The following is a 17,866-nucleotide window of genomic DNA, read 5'->3' on the forward strand; positions in this document are numbered from 1 at the left end:
CTGGATTCTGGTGTTTTCATGTTGCTTTTCAGATTGTTGGAGGAATTCTTTTTTTTTTTCTTTTTTTTTTTCTTTTTTTTCTTTTTCTTTTCTTTTTTATTTTTTTTCTTTTTTATTTTAAATTTTTTTCTTTTTTGTTTAGTCTTGTACCCCGTTTTTTTTTTTACTTATTTATTTATTTTTATTCTTTTTTAATTAAAATTTCCACCTGCTCCCCATATCCCATTTCCCTCCCCTCCTCCCAAATATTGCCCTCCCCCCACTTCCCTCCCCCTATCCCCACTCCTCTTCTCCTCCCCCCACTCCATTCCCCCTCCCTCTCGATACATGAGCAAAAAATCAGGACCACGAGGGATGCACCCACCCACTGTGACAGTGGAACTGATTTATTGGGAGCCCACCAAGGCCAGCTGGTCTGGGACTGAATAAGCATGGGTTGATTCCGGACTCTCTGAGCATGGCGGTCAATGAAGACTGATGAGAAGCCAAGGACAATGGCACTAGGTTTCGATCCTAATACATGAACTGGCTTTGTGGGAGCTTAGCCTGTTTGGACGCTCACCTTTCTGGACGTAGATAGAAGGACCTTGGTCTTCCCGCAGGGCAGGGAATTTGGACTGTTGGAGGAATTCTTGCATTGGTGCCTGCCCATCTCTATCTTCAGATGCTGTTAGGAGAGTCTTGGCAGCTTGGTCCAATCTTTGCTGTGGCTACCTGTGTGCTTGGGGTTTTTTCTTGGTCTTCCCTCTCTTAGGACCTCTCAGCATTGTAGTTGTCTCTCAGATCCTCTCCACCTTGAAGTAGGCTGTCGTGGTGGATCTAAGGACGCCGGAGATGGAAAGAAGTATTTGGGCATCAAGCTGGGATGGGATAAGTAGAGAAAGGCAGTACCAGGGAGAAGCCCTGTTGAATGGCCACAAAGTTTAGGAGATTGGGGTGTGACTGTGTTTTTGGGGTGTCCTGCCAGCCGGTCTGGCACTTACTTACCCCTCCATGTGAAACTTTTGGTACAGGATCAGGGCTACTTGCTGACCAGGGGCCTCACAGACAAAAGGGCGGGCTTGCTGGGTGCAGTCTCAGTGGAACAAAGAAACTCCTGCAGCAGTTGCACTCACGACTTTGTCCCCAGACCCTCATCCCTGAAGCAGGCTGAGTTGGGGGATCCTATGACCCCACAGATAGAAAGGGGTGATTGGGGGTAAGCTTGGATGGGATAAGAAGAGAAAGGCAGTAGCCAGGGAGATGCCCCCACTGAATGGACAGAAAGTTTAGGGTATTGGAGGGTGCCTATGCTCCCTTTCCCGGGCGTCTCGGGCACACATTCACCCCTCCAGATGGATGGATCTCCTGATACGGGATAAGGGCCACTTGCTGGCCAGGGACCTTGCAGACAAAAGGACCCCATTCCTTTCTTTCCACCCAATCTGCTTTACTATGCTTAGGGTCCTGATTTTTAAACTGCTACTGGCATCCCTTTTGTCTTTGGTATGGTATCTTTTGATGACTGGCACAATTGGTTTCTTGATACATCCCACCGAATTTTATTATGCTTCCTCATCTCTTAGCAGCTCCGAGTAACATAGCCAAGTCTACAGACTCTGCATTTTTTTTGTGGTACCTAAAACTTCTTTTTGTGAAGCTCATCTCTATTCAATCTCAATTAGTGGTCTTTGAGAATGAGGAAGATATTTAATGATTCCTCTTAGCAATCTTGAGAGCGTGACATTAATAAATCCTATTATATTTATGGATTTGTTTTGCAAAACCCATGCTATTCATTAATCTACCTCTAGCCTAACTCATTGTAACCCTCCAATAAACGATACTTCACATATCATACCCCCTTTTTTTCCATTTCTCAGAAGTTTATCAATATTTCTTAGTATTATTCTGAAACCCCCCTAATCAATTAAGACAAGCACTATCAAATCTTTACATGGAAGTCTCCACCTGCTTTTTATGATGCTATACTTCAACAATGCAATTATAGTTTGTAAACCTAGTGAGACTCTTGGCTACTGTAAAATTGCAAATATGACACTGAGTTTCTTTTTCCTATAGAAACTTATGCTGAATAAGAAGTCAATTGCGATCACAGAAGTCAAATGCAATCACAGAGCTAGGTAGCCAGGACTTGAATGTGGTAGGACTAAGTCTTATTGAATGATAAATAGCAAGTTAGTGTTATAAGTAAAAACACAGGCTAGGTTTCTTGCTAAATGATCATACTTTAGACTGATAACAAATGTCAAGAGAAAACAAATGTAAGGCAAAAAGGAAGTTTCACTCTTATTAAGGTGAAGTAACTATGGTTCAATTCTTTCTGTCCAGAAGTGATACAAGTTGTCTGCAGATGCTATAGTTGCTACAAATATGCCAATATAACTTTAGTTATTTAGTTTAAACTTTGTTGTCCACCTTGAAATCTTGGTTCCAGCTTTTAACTCCTTCTACTTGTATCTACCTTTAATTGGCTGACTTAATCTTCACTATAGTTAGATGTAGAAAGCTTCAAGACTTGTATTTCAAATTTGACAGATGAATTTTTCATATCTCATATTTGTGATGAGTCAACTTTTTCCAAAATAGATATTCTCTGTCAGAGTTAAGAAGCTGTATGAGGTGGGGTAAGAAGCAGGGATCATTGTCCTATGCTTTTTCTTCTCTTTGACACAGTTGAGACTGTTCAAACATTTTATTAGGTTCTAAAGTGTCTACCAGGTACTCAAATATGAAGACTGCCAGGAAACCAAAGAAAATTCAATTGTGATTTATCTGCCTATAACAACAAAAGCATACCATTATCCTACTACAGTTTGGTGCTCCAATGTGTGCTAGCTAAATCCACATAAAACCTGAGAGGGGTTGGAAAGAATTCTAGACACTAAAAAACAAACTTTAGCTGCATTTTTAAAAATGGGCTCTGCTTGCTGACAGCATTCTGCAGCTCCTTTAAAAAGAGGCTTTCCTGATTCAGTGGTAGCAGAAAAAAATGTGGTGTTTCAAAGTGATGGCTTCCTGGGCTGTGCTGTAACCTTATAGACTGAGAAATTACTGGATTCTTGGATTTAATTGGATTAGTCATTGACTGGATTAGCTAGTCATTGTTTGTTATTACGTGGGCTGTAGCCTATAAGTCATTCCAATAAATGACTTAAAAATGTGTGTATACATATACACATATATGTATTTGTGTATATAAAGACACAAATACACACATATACATGTATAAAAAGATTCATTCTATAAATTCTGTTTCTATAGAGAACCTTGACTAATAAACCTCACTCACTCCCTTAAACTTTTTAGTTACATTCATTTGCCCTAAATTTTATTATTTCCACTTTCTTTATAGTTGAATAGTGTTGTATTGTACATGCTTATGGCATTTTCATTATCCATTAATCTTTTGAAGGATATTTAAGTTGTTTATATATGCTTGCTATTGTGAATAGAGTAGCAATGAACATACAACGGGAAGACTTGAACCCGCTAATCCAGAAGAAGTAGAAGAAATAGACTTTAAACGCAACATTATGAAAGTGTTAGAGACCATAAAACAGAATGTGAAAAATTCCTTTAAAAAATGGATGAGAAGACTAACAAAAAGTAAGAAGAAATGAATAAATCACTCAAAGATATCTAAAAAAACATCTGTATTGTTGGATGTAGATACCTTTGGACATGTGCCAAGGAATAGTGTAGCTTGGTAGATTTACTGGTAATATTTTGAGATTTCTCCACACTTACTTCCAGAGTAGCTGGAGAAGTTTGCAGTCCCACCAACAATAAATAGAGCTCCCATTGCCCACATCCTTGACTGTATTTATTGTCAAAAATACAGGGACAGATGGAGAAGACATGACCACAGAATGAAGATAACACAATTAAAAGCATCAGTTCATGTCAACTAATATTGAATCTGAATTCTGGGAGTTTGTCATGATCCAGGGTCTGGAAGAATAGAATAGTACTCCTCTATTTCCTTCTCACTCTCTCCTTCAAAAGAATCCAAACCAAGTTCCTCTTACTCCTTCTCTAGGACAATCATGTCTTCATGGGCCTCAGAAAATTCTCCCTCCTTCATACTCTCACCCACATACCAGTGCACAATAGCATGCTTGGCATACATCAGATCAAACTTGTGATCTAGGTGAGCCCTGGCCTCAGTGATGGTTGTGTGACTCAGCATGGACACAGCTCTCTGGACCTTGGCCCAGTTTCCAGCATGTACAAAGAAGGAGACTGACAATTAATTCAAACTTGAAGCCAGTGGGGTACCAGACCACAAACTGAATACTGCATTGGTCTTGGTAGTGGCAATGGCAGCATTGACATATTTGAAAAGTTATGACCATGGTACATCAGGAGGCAATCCATGCTTGTTACATAGTTTCTCTGGAACTGTGGCGTATAGTCTGCTTATTCATTGATTTACATTTAATGTCCACTTATGAGTGAGTACATACAGTGTTCACCTTTCTGAGTATGGGTTACCTCTATCAGAATGATTTTTTGTAGTTCTATCAATTGGCCTGCAAATTTCATGATGTCATTGTTTTCTACAGCTAAATAATTCTCCATTGTGTAAATGTAGCACATTTTCTTTTTCCATTTTTCAGTTGAGGGGCATCTAGGTTGTTTTCCAGCTATCACAAATAATGTTTTTATGAACATTTTTAAGCAAATGTTCTTGTGATATGATTGAGTATCCTTTGGGTATATGTCCAGGAATAGTATCACTTAGTCTTGAGGAGGTTGATTCCCAATTTTCTGAGAAACAGCCATATTGATTTCCAAAGTATCTGTACAAGTTTGAGAAAATATCCTCACCAACCCCATATCTTACAGAGGGCTAATCTCCAAAATATATAAAGAACTCAAGGAGACAGACTTCAAATTACAAAATAATCTAATTTAAAAATGTGTACAGAGATAAACAGAATTCTCAGCAGAAAAATCTCAAATGGAAAAAAGATGTTTAAGAAATTGCTCAACATCTTTAACCATCAGGGAAATGCAAATCAAAATAAATCTGAGATACCATGGTATACCTGTGAGAATGGCTAAAATCAAATACTGTGGAAAGCTTATCTTGGAGAATATGTGGAGTCAGGGGAATCACTCTTCCACTGCTGAGGAGAGTACATGCTACTTGTACGTTACTTTGGAAATCAGTATAATAATTTTTATTTTTTTCTTTTGAGAACTCTCTGATCGCCCAAGACTAGTTTCTGAATGGTCATTTTGTTTTCTTAGCTTTTTCATTTTTGAGTTCTTTATATATTCTGGATATTAATCCTCTTTCAAATATATAGCTGCCAAAGATTGTCTCCCACTCTGCAGGCTTTTTCTTCACTTGTCATACTGTTTTATTAGTTGTAATGAAACTTTTTGGTTTTATGAGGTTCCACTTCTCAATTGTTGGCATCAGTTCCTAGGCAAATGGAGTTCTATGGAGGAAATTACTTTCTCAACCTATAACTTATAGGATAGGGACTATGATTTTTTCTTATCAGTCTCAGTATTTTAGGTTTCAAAATGAGGTATTTAATCAATTTGAAGTTATTTTTGTGGAAAGTGATAGATATTGGTTTCCTCTCTTTATTTGACATATGGACATGCAGTCTTCCTGGAAAATTTGTTTGTTATTCTTTCAGCTGTAATTGCATTGGCTCATATTTCAGTCTTTGATTTTGTTCTATTAGTCTTCATGTCTCTTTTATGCCAGAAAAATACTAAACTTTTTACTATTGCCCTTTAATGTTATTTGATTTTTTTAAAAACTTTTGCTCAGTATTACTTTGGCTGTCCCGAATCCTTTGTTATTGTAAACTTTTATCCAGATGAGTTTAATGATCTGGGATGGATGTGTGAAGTTGGCGCCATGAAGAAATTGTGACCATTGCTTTTTGTTCAAAGAAGTAGCCATGGACAGCATAAGCCGTCTTTATTTATACAGTTTCAATGATTTGAATTAACAATTTTAAAATCAGTGTTTACTTTCTAAGTTTCTAAATAAAATTACAATATTTTCCAGTTTGTTCCCACCTTTTTTTTTTTTTTTTGATATTTTGATACAGGGTTTCTCTGTAGCTTTGGTTCTTGTCCTGGAATTAGCTCTTATAGACCGAGTTGGTCTCAAACTCACAAAAATCTTCCTGCCTCTCCCTCCCGAGTGCTGGGATTAGAAGTGTGCACCACCACAGGCCAGTTTACCCAAACTTTCTTACCAATAGTCATTACATTTTAATCTACATCTCGACTGTTGGAAGTATGAAGAGTGTTGCAAGTCACAAAGAAAGTTTTCTAACTGGGCACACCTACACATAAAACAATGTGCCCAGTTGACCTTATATGCAGTTACAGTTTCATGCGGGGTGAGAGATAGTTTTGTCTTTAGTGGTCAATATTTATATCTGATAGAGTCTGGGTTCTCATGATCAACTCTCTAGTCAAAGCTGGATCAAACCATTCTATATTCTGTACTACTGCTGTAGGGATATATCAGCATTTCCTTTCATCCTACGAGTAATATAACTTGGAAACTTACTCTTTTTTTAAAGAACCTTTCTTTTAATCAAGTTTGCAAACTCAGTCTCTCTGCATGTCCAATGTATTGGAATAACTAAAGAGCCTTGAGGAGAAAGATGCAGATGCCAGACAGAACCTTGATGCTTGGCCATGAGCCTCATGTAAATATATAAAATAATAGAAATGGGTTATTTTAAGATATCAGAGTAAGCTAGAAATACACTTCATCTATTGGCCTAACAGTATTGCAAATAATATGGTTTCTGAGTAATTATTTCATGGTCTTGACATCTGTGACAGAACAAGCAGCCACTGTCTACAGGTATCAAAGATTCCATATGTTTACCAGGTAAGGCCCTTGGCATGGATATGGTGTAGGAAGATGAGGTACAGAGAGAATAATCATATTGGATTGGTACACAGAATGAGCTAAGAGTGACAAAACACTGGGTTAGGATCAGTGAAACATAATCCTAACTAGTCTTAATAATGAAAACCCTGAGTCAGATACTAGTGGGTAAAATTTGAAAGATCAAAGAAGCAGAGCAGGCCAGTAATTAGAGTTCTTACCTCTATGAATTATGAAAAGGGCTGAGATTATATGCCCTGCCTTATTGTCTCCTGACTGTACAGACCCCCAGATCTGAATGGTTAACTAGTGGCTTGCTGCACACACTGATCTCCAAGCAAGCTTTACTTCTATAAACACAAACAAAATATCATAACAGATCAGTGAAGGAGTAACAATTGTGATTCGCAAGATGCACAATTAGAATCAAACCTAGTGATTGTGAAATGCCATGTATGATATTCTATTAAGAAAAACTTAGGGTTTAGAAAGAGCAAAGGTAAAATTGATGAGACTGGGTCAATGTAACAGATATGCCACCAGGACTGATCCTGGGGTTTAGGGATTGTGTATATTGACTACACAGGAAATTCATCAAAGTGGATCAAAGCACAAGATGAATGCCTTGAGTAAAATCTGGACATTGGATGTGTAAATCTAAGACAAGCTGAGTGAGATGACCAAAGTGGGCTGGTGTTGATTAGTTTAATATGGGTTATTCACTTATAAAGATAAGACAAAACAATATTGTGGTGATTTGAATGAAAATGGCCACCACAGGCCCATAGGGAGTGGCTCTATTAGGAAATGTGATTTTGTTGGACTGGGTGCAGCCTTGTTGGAGGAAGTGTGTCACTAAGGGTTGTTTTTGGTGCCTCAGATATTCACTTCAGGGACAGTATCTCACTCCCTTCCTGTTCCTTGTGAATCCAGATATAGAATTCTCAGCTACCTTTCCAATATCATGTCTGCATGTATGCCACCAAGCTCCCCACTGTGAAGATAATTGACTAAACCTCTAAACTAGTAAATGTGTTTCTTTTTGAGTTCCCATAGCAATAGAAGCCCTGACTAAGATAAATATCTCAGAAAAAAATCTTTAAAATATTTTAAATGAGAAACCTATGCGTTTCCTGGCTTTCTGTCATCAAGTTCATTTTTCTCTCAAAACTTCAGTTGCATTATCTGGGGTGATGAACATGGTTACAGAGGCAGTGAACATACCTTTGCCGTGTTGGATGGGGCAGAGTCAACAGGCAAAGCTGCAGTGTTAGTCCTAACCATGCCTGCTTAGCATTTTAAAAAATTCTCCTGGTCAGAAAAGAAACAGATACACAGTAAAGAGAGATTCAGACAAAAAAAAAAAAAAGCCTCTAAGTGGGACACAGAGTAAGTTTGATAAACGTGCATGGGCTTAAGACAGAGAGGATGAAAGATAGACAGAGTCATAGATAGCAAAGCAATTTAAAGATATTAAACTAAGATTCTTAAAGGAAAATAGAATAAAAATAATAATTGGCCATAAAAGATGAAAATATACAGTCTGGATAATGCATATTATTATGTATTCTTTGAATGTTTTGAGTGCAAAGAGCTATTTGATTCTGGGACTTGCTAAGCTAAATCATCATATATATTTTAAATGTATTTTGACTTCAAAGTTTTATCCTAAGTACATATACTTTGGAAAAGAGGTTCTGCTTTTGTTTCCACAGAGGATGGGAACCTATGGATTCCTTCCAGGATAATGTGGTTTGGTGTAACAAGACCTCCCCAAAAGGTCCCCATTAACCCTAAATTATTTCATCCATCAAATAGCAGGAAGCATTTTGGAGAACAATATGTCCAAATTCTCAAAATTATTGTTTGCAAATGTTCATTTTTATTTAAAAGGGATTGTATATAGATGATTAAATATTTATACTCAATCACTTTTTTAAAAAAAGAAAGGATATGATATAGAAATGAATACCTTTCATTGGTATGGATTTTAGTCTATTGATATAAATTTAAGGTCAATTTTGTTATACCATCTGTGTGTATATATTTATACTCTTGTTTAAGATATTATGTTTAAGTGTCTCATTTAAAAATGTAGTGTATAATTATGACATACAGATTAATAGTAATCTATAGTGATTAAACTTTTAGTAATGTTAGGTACACTAAACATACAGGGATATGTTTCAGTTAGATAGATAATCTTCAATACTTCAAAGACCTACAGAAAATGGCATTTGAAAGGTTAGACTTATTTCAACAGTGTGACATATCTGCCTCTGGCAGTATCAATTATGTCAGAGAGGTTGACAGCATTGAAGAAACTCATTACAGAATTTGCCTTCAATGTGACAAGGCTAACCATTTGGACAAGAAACTGCTCTTGCCTGGAATGCTTTCTTGTATGCTGTATGACCTGGACTTGCAGGGCCCACAAAAAAGTGATTGCTGAACTTTCCAAAAGATAGGATGTTTCATCAAAGTTCCTGCCTCACATAAGAAACTGTCAGACATTTTGCAGATCACATAAAAAAGCAACTGGTGAACTATGACAGTACAAGGCAGAATAGATCTTCAAATTTTCTGCTTCACTGAAAAGTCTGTCAGATATTATATGGTATAGGATTAAGATATCCCAATATTACAAAAGAACTTTGGGTGACTGTTCAGGCAGCAAGATGTTCCTGTTAATTATAGAAATTTGGAAGTTGATTACAATGCACACTTCCTCCTTACTTAGGTAATATTTCTTTCTGGTGTCTTAGATGGAGCTGAAGACTAGATAGTTGTAATTATAGTTTTCCTTAGTTATGATAAGAGATAAATGTAAGATAAAACTTTAGACTCACAAAGATAGAATTTTGTTATATGTATATTTATGCTCTTATTTAAGGTATTGTGTTTTGCAGCTAATTTTAAAATGTAATATGTAATTTAAAATTAGGTATTAATAGATAGACATAATAGTCAAACTTGTAGTCATGTTATTTAGGTTTTCTAGAAATAGAGAAATATATTTAGGATAGATAGATAATCTTCAACACTTCAAAGACCTATAGAATATGACAATTAAAATGTTTTAAGTACTTAGACTTTTCTTGACAGTAGACATGTCTGTTCCTGGCAGCAACAACTACTTTTGAGAGGTTGGTGGACACTGAAGAAAGTCGTTATAGAATTTGCCTTCAGTGTGACAAGGCTAGCCATTTGGACAAAAAACTGCTCTTGCCTGAACTGCTTTTTGGTATGCTACATGAAATGGACATGCATAACTCACAGAAAAGTGACTATTGAACTTTCCAAAAGACAGGATGGTTTTGTAGGGCTTCTGCTTCTCAAAAGAAATTGCCAGATAATCTGCAGCACAAAGAAGAAGGCAACTGGTAAACTTTACCAGTACATTGCAGAACAGATCTTAAAATTTCCTGATTTATGGAAAAGTCTGATGGATATTATGTGTCTGTAGTTTGAAGATGGATGCCCCAACATTACTGAAGAACTTTGGGTGACTGTCCGGGCAACAAAATGTCTTGTTCAATTCTAGAGTTTTGGAAATTTTTTATAATTTAATTTCCCTTTACTTATGTAATAATATATCCTTCTGTGGTCTTTGAAGAGTTGAAGACAGATAGTTGTAGTTTTCCTTAGTTATGATAAAAGATAAATTTGATGTAAAATTTTAGAATCACAAATGGAGGATAGATGATAGAATATTTTCCTTAATTTGTCAAATGTAAATGTAATAAATATTGTAGCGTAATTCTTGCCTGATACATGTTTTGTTATATTCAATCTTACTATGTTAAAGTTAAAGCCTTACATTTTGTTTAGATAGAAAAGGGCAGGTGACGTGGGATGTCTGTCCTTCTATATATGTGTTATTCTGTAGGAAGTCTTACAGATTGTGGCTACATGTCTACTGGGGCATGGCCTTTTATACTATATATGCTGATTCAGAGACTGCATCTACCCTCTTCCCTGGCTGCACTTTCGGATTGCTGGATCTCTGTTCCCCCATTCAAGCAGAGAATTCTGATTAGTGAATTTACCCCTAGATAAATAACCATCTATTTCTCAATTCTGAGCTTTTTTATTAAGTGTACATTCCACAGTGTTGCTATTATTGGTTAATGATTAAAGTTGCTTTGGCCATCTATTTCTCAATTCTAAACTTTTTTATTAAGTGTACATTCCACAGTGTTGCTATTATTGGTTAATGATTAAAGTTGCTTTGGCCTATGGCAGGGCAGAATACAACCATACTGGAGAGAATAGGTGGAGTCAAAGAGACATCATATAGCTGTTGAAGGAGGACAATATGCACAAAATTTGCTGGTAGGCCACAGCCTAATGGCAATACATATATTAATAGAAATGGGTTAATTTAAGATGTATGAGTTTGTTAAAAAGAAGATGGAGCTAACAGCCCAAACAGTATTGTAGTTTAGTTTCTGTGTGATTATTTGGGTCTGGGCAGTCAGGAAGCAAAAATTCAATCTCTGTTTACACACCATCCTATGATACTTTATCAAGGTATTAATCCTTTTGTTAGATTGGAGCCCTTATAATCTGGTTGTCACTGAGATAATCCCAGGGGAGATTCATCAATCTTGCAGGTGTTTCATAACTTAATCAAGCTGACAAAAAATTTATTTTCAAAAACAATCTTAAGAAGTTAACCCATAGAAAGTATCTGGGATAATTCCTGTCCAGTAGTAAGTACTTCATAAGACTCTTCTATAGTTATATATATATAAGCATCCTTGAGAGCTCATAAATATTTCTTCATGTTGGAAATATAAGCTAAATTTCTTTCTTGAAAACAAATGTGTTGCCGAGTGTTTTAGGGTCTGCTTGTTTGTTACCTGGCTACAGAAACTCCTGAAATAATCACACAGAAATGGTATTATTTAAATGACTGCTTGGCTAATTAGCTCTTTGCTAACTCTTTTTGGGGGGGGGGGTTCGAGACAGGGTTTCTCTGTAGCTTTGGTGCCGGTCCCAGAACTAGCCCTTGTAGACCAGGCTGGCCTCGAACTCCCAGAGATCCGCCTGCCTCTGCCTCCCGAGTGCTAGGATTAAAGGCATGCACCACCACTGCCCGGCTTATTTGCTAACTCTTACATCTTAATTTAATCCATCTCCAATAATCTGTGCAATACCACGAGGTCGTGGCCTACCAGCAATGTTTCAGTGCATCTGTCTCAGGAGGCAGCTCCATGGCTTCTCCCTGACTCTGCCTCCTTTTTCTCTGTATATAGCTTAGCTTTCCCCACATAGTTCTTTTCTGCCCTGCCATAGGCTCAAAACAGTTCTTTATTAATCATTGGTAATCACAGCATACAGAGGGAAAACCCATATCAACCTAGGACTAGAATTTGTTCATAAATGTTTCTCGTCAGTGGTATAAGCACAAACACTAAAAATAAATGAATATTTATCATCCAATAACAATTTTTGTAACATATAACAACTAGTAATCTATAATAAAAATGGAGAAGCTCAGAATCCAAATAAAGTTACTGGATAAATGTGTGTGCATTTATTTACACGTGCACATGCATGCAGTATTTTATGTTTGGGTAGAGAATAAAGAAGATAGACCTACTTATAGAATAAGGGACATCATTTTTTTTCTTATTTCCCCTTTGTACCTCTCTGGAACATAGATGATTCCACTTCTCTTTAGACATCAATGACCAAGAGAAACTAATAGATCATGTCTTCTTTGAAAAACCATGCACTTGATCCTAGCTTTATACTTCAGCAGGTATTCATAAGGAACTCACCAGCATAGAAAAACTAGGAAACATGTCCCGCACCAGCAAAGACCACCAAGCTAAACAATCAGCTATGTGTCCCAAAAAAACAAATACCAGCTTCATTATGTACTCCTACCTAATCCGCAAGCCATATTTGCCAGAAAAGTAGAGTCCCAGGCTCCAGTACCAGCAAGCATTCCCTATGAACATATCAGCTGAACAATTCAGGAAAACAAGCAAGACACAGTCATCATACTTTCCAAAATCCAGGGAGGAAATAGAAATCAAGAACAAAACATTCACACAACTAAGAGAAATCCAGAAATCAGCACCTACACCTACAATCATTACAAACTCAGATGCCTAGATGCCTATGTAAAAACACGATAAAAACTGTTAGAGTAATATGTATTCATCAGAGCCCAGATATACTGCCTTATTAGGCCCTGAATATTGCAACATAGCTGAAGCACAAGAAAAAGACATTAAATATGACGACAATAGAGCTCCTGAGTCAGAAAATTAACAAGAAATCCAAGAAAACAAAAATAAACAGTTAAATAAAATAAATAAAACTATTCAAGACCTGAAAGTGGAAATAGAAATAGAGGCAGTAAAGAAAACATAAACCTTAAGTTGAAAGTGAAAAATTTAGGAGTTTGCACACAAACTTCAGATAGAAGCTTCACCAGCAGAATGCAAGAGATTGAAGATAGAATCTTAGGCATTGAAAACACCATAGATGAAATGAATTCATAAGTTAAAGAAAATGTTAAACCTAAAGGTTTCTGACACCAAACACCCAGGAAATTTGAGATGTTATGAAAAGATCAATTCTTAGAATGATAGGAATAGAGGAAGAAGAATAGTCCTAGATCAAAGCCAAGAAAATACTTTCAACAAAATCATAGAAAAAAAATTTTCCTAGCCCAACAAAAGAGATGCCCATAAATATACAAGAAATACACAGAACACCAAATAGATTGAACCAAAAAGGACAACTTCTTTGCCAAATATTAATAAAACCACTAAATATATAGAACAAAGAAATAACACCAAAAGTTGCAGTGAAAAATGCCCAAGTATCACACAAATATAGACCTGTTGGAATTATACTTAAGTTTTTAATGGAAACTCTAAAAAACAGAAAATTCTAGAGAGATGCAAAAAGGTTAACTATACCCATGCAAACACAGGAAATAAAGAATTTCAGACTAGGAAAATCCAAAGGAGAGAAACACATGTGCAAATGCATGTGCACCTGTGCCCACACACACAAATACACACACACATGCACCACCTCCATTAGCATTACCACCAAAATAACAGGTATCAACTATGACTGGTCATTGTTATGGCTCAATATCAATGATCTCAGTTCTCCAGTGAAAAGACAAAGACTAACAGAGTGGATGTGAAAACAGGATCTACCTTTCTATTGCATCTGAAAAACACTTTGATATCAAGTAGATAGATTACCTCAGGATAAATGGCTGGAAAATAATATTGCAAGTCACTGGACCTAAGAAACAAGCTCTTGTACAAATTTTAATATCCAACAAAACTAGATTTCAAACCAAAGCTAATCAAGAAAGATAGTGAAGGACAGTATGTACTCTCTGAAGGAAAAACTCCAACAAGATGACATTTCATTTCTTGACATCTAAGCCCCAAACACAAGGACAATCGCTTTTATAAAAGAAACATTATTAAAGCTTCAATCACATATTGACCACTACACACTGATAAAGGGAAGCTTCAAAGACTACTTTCACAAATAGGTAATCCAAACTGAAACTAAACAGATAGATACTGGAGCTAACAGACCTTATAAGACAAATGGACCTAAGAGTTATTGACAGACAAACATTTCACCAAGTGAGGATCTTCTCCAAAAATCATCACATCCTTAGACACAAAATAAGTCTCAACAAATTCAAGAAAATTGAGAAAATTTCCTATGTCTTGTCAAAGCACCATTGATTAAAGTTATATCTATAGCAATGATAGAATCAACAAAAATTTACAAACTCATGGAAACTGAACAACTCCCTAATGAATAAAAAATGTATCAAGACAAATAAATAAAAAACTAAAAAGCTTACTAGATTCAAGAAATTAGCTTACTCAAACATATGGGATACAATGAAAGTTTCAGTAAGAGGAAAGATAGTTCATAGCACAATGTGACTATATTTTAAAAAACTGGAGATCTTATGCCAGTAACATAAGAGTACACCTGAAAACTCTAGGACAAACAAACAAACAAACAAAAAGTAATCACACCCAAAAGCAAAAAACGGCAAAAAATAAACTGAGGGCTGAAATCAATAAAATAGAAAAAAAGAGAACAATACAAAGAATCAACAAAACAAAGAGCTTGTTCTGTGAGACAATCAATAGGATAGACACAATTTATAAACTAAATAAATGGCAGAGAGAGAATATCCAAAATAATGAAATCATAAATGCAAAGAAGACATAACAATGGACATCAAGGCTATCCAGAGAATAATAAGGACACACTTGAAAATCTTGACTCCACCAAACTGGAAAATCTAAAAGAAATGGATATTTTCTTCAGTAGGTACCACTAGAAAAATTAAATCAAAATTAGATAAATAATTTAAATAGACCTACAACCCCTAGTGAAATAGAAGCAGAAATTAACAGATTCTCAAACAATAAAAGTCCTGGGCCAGGTAGCTTTAGTGAAGGATTCTATAAGACTTCCAAACAAGAGTTGATACCAAAACTTCCCAAATTATTCCACAAAATAGAAACAGAGGAACATTTCCCAATTCATTTTGAGACCACAGTTACCCTGATACCCAAACCAAAGACTAAAGAAAGAAAGAAAATTACCAATCAATTTCCCTTATAAACATGGATGCAAAAGTATTCCATAAAATAGTTGCGAACTGATTCTAAGATCACATCAAAAAGATCATCTACCATGGTCAAGTAGGCTTCATCTTGGAGATGCAGGAATGGTTCAGTGTAGGAAAATCAGTAAATGTAATCCACCATCAAACAATTGGAAAGAAAAGAAAAATATATGACCAACTCATTAGATGCAGAAAAGACCTTTGACAAAATCAAACATTCCTTCATGATAAAATCTTCAAGAGATTAGGAATACAAGAGACATACTTCAACATAATATAGCATTTTGCCGCAGGCCTATAGCTAACATCAAATTAAGTGAAGAGAAACTCACAGCAATTCAACTAAAATCGGGAACAAGATAAGGTTATTCATACTCTTCATATTTATTCAACAGAGTACCTGAAGTTTTAGTTAGAGCGATAAAACAAACTGAAAGAAATCAATAGATACACATTGGAAAGGAATAATAAAGCAATTGTGTTTGCAAATGACATATGCATAAGTGACCCTAAAAACTCCACCATAGAACTCCTATAGCTGAGAAACACTTTCAGCAAAGTACATGATTCCAAGATTAACTAAAAAATCATTAGGCCTCTTATATACAAATGACAAATGAACTGAGAAAGAAATCAGGGAAATAACATCTTTTACAATAGCCTCAACTAATATAAAAATATCTTGGGGGTAACTCTAACCAAGCAAGTGAAAGACTTCTACGGTAATATATTCAAGTCTTTGAAGAAAGAAATTGGAAATTTCAGAGCATGAGAAGATCTACCATACTTTGGGAACTGAAGGGTTAGCATAGTAAAGATGGCCAGCCTACCAAAAGCAATCTACAGATTCAAGTCAATCTCCATCAAAATTCCAGCACATCTTTGCAGACCTTTTCAAGACAATTCTCAACATCTTATGGAAAAGAAAAAAAGCCCAGGATATAAAATAATACTGAACAATAAAAGAACTGTTGGAGGTCTCACAATTTCCAAATTCAAGGTGTACTATAGAGCTGTAGTAACAAAAAGCACCTAGTATTGGGGGGGGGGGACAGGCATATTGAACAGAACCAATTGAAGACCCAGACATAAACCCACATACTTATAAACACCTGAGTTTTGGTAAAGAAATCAAAAATAGACATTGGGGGGGAAAAACAGTATCTTCAACAAATTGTACTGGTCAAACTGGGTGTCTGTATATAGAAGAATGCAAATAGATCAATGCCTATCACTGTATTCAAGTCCATGTAAATCAAAATTTTTACCATAATATCAGATACTCTAAACCTGTAGAAGAAAAACTCGAAAATAGCCTTGAACATATTGACACAGGAAGCAACTTTCTTAAAAGAACACCCATAATGCAGGGCCTAAGATCAACAATTAATAAATGGTACCTTATAAAACTGAAAATCTTTTATAAAATAAATGGCAATATTAATCAGACAAAGTGGTGGCTTACAGAAAGGGAAATGATTTTTTACCAATTTCACATCTGATAGAAGACCAATATTCAAAATATATAAAGAACTCAAGAAAATTAGTTATCAAGAAAAATAAATAATCCAATTAAAATGGGAAACAGAACTTAACAGAAAATTCTCAATAGAAGAATCACAAATGGTTGAAAAATACTTAAATTCCTTAGCAATCACTGAAATATAAATCAGAACAACTTTGGAATTCCATTTCACACCTGTCAGAATAGCTAAGATCAATAACACTGATGGCAACATAGGCTGGTGAGGATAGGGAATATTCATCCATTGCTGGTGGGAGTTCAAACTTGTAAGCCACTATCAAAATCTGTATGACATTTCCTCAGAAAGTTTGAATCAATCTACCTGAAAATCGAGCTATACCACACTCGGGCATGTACCAAAAAGAAACTTCATTCTTCAAGGGCACTTGCTCTACCATGTTCATTGTGGCTTTATTCATAATAGCCCCAAACTGTAAACAACCTAGAAGTCCTTCAACAGAAAAATGGATTAAAAATCAGTATATTTATACAATAGAATATTACTCAGCTATCAAAAAAAATGGTATCATGAAACTTGTAAGCAAATGGATGAAACTAGAAAAAAATCACCCAAAGTGAAAAAACCTAGACCCAGAAATGTAAATTTGGTATGTATCCACTTGGAAGTAGGTATTAAGCTATTAAGTAAACGATAAAAAAGCTTTAGTTCATACATCCAGAGAGGGTAGGTATAGAAGAAGAATCTGGTTGGGAGTAGGAGGGAATTCATGCAACTCCTTAGGAGGTGGTAATTAAATAGATTTTTGAGGGAAGACTGGAAGTGGCTGGGGATGGGAGAAGGTTGGAT

Source organism: Chionomys nivalis, chromosome 11 (genome assembly GCF_950005125.1).
Source record: "Chionomys nivalis chromosome 11, mChiNiv1.1, whole genome shotgun sequence".
NCBI lineage: Eukaryota > Metazoa > Chordata > Mammalia > Rodentia > Cricetidae > Chionomys > Chionomys nivalis.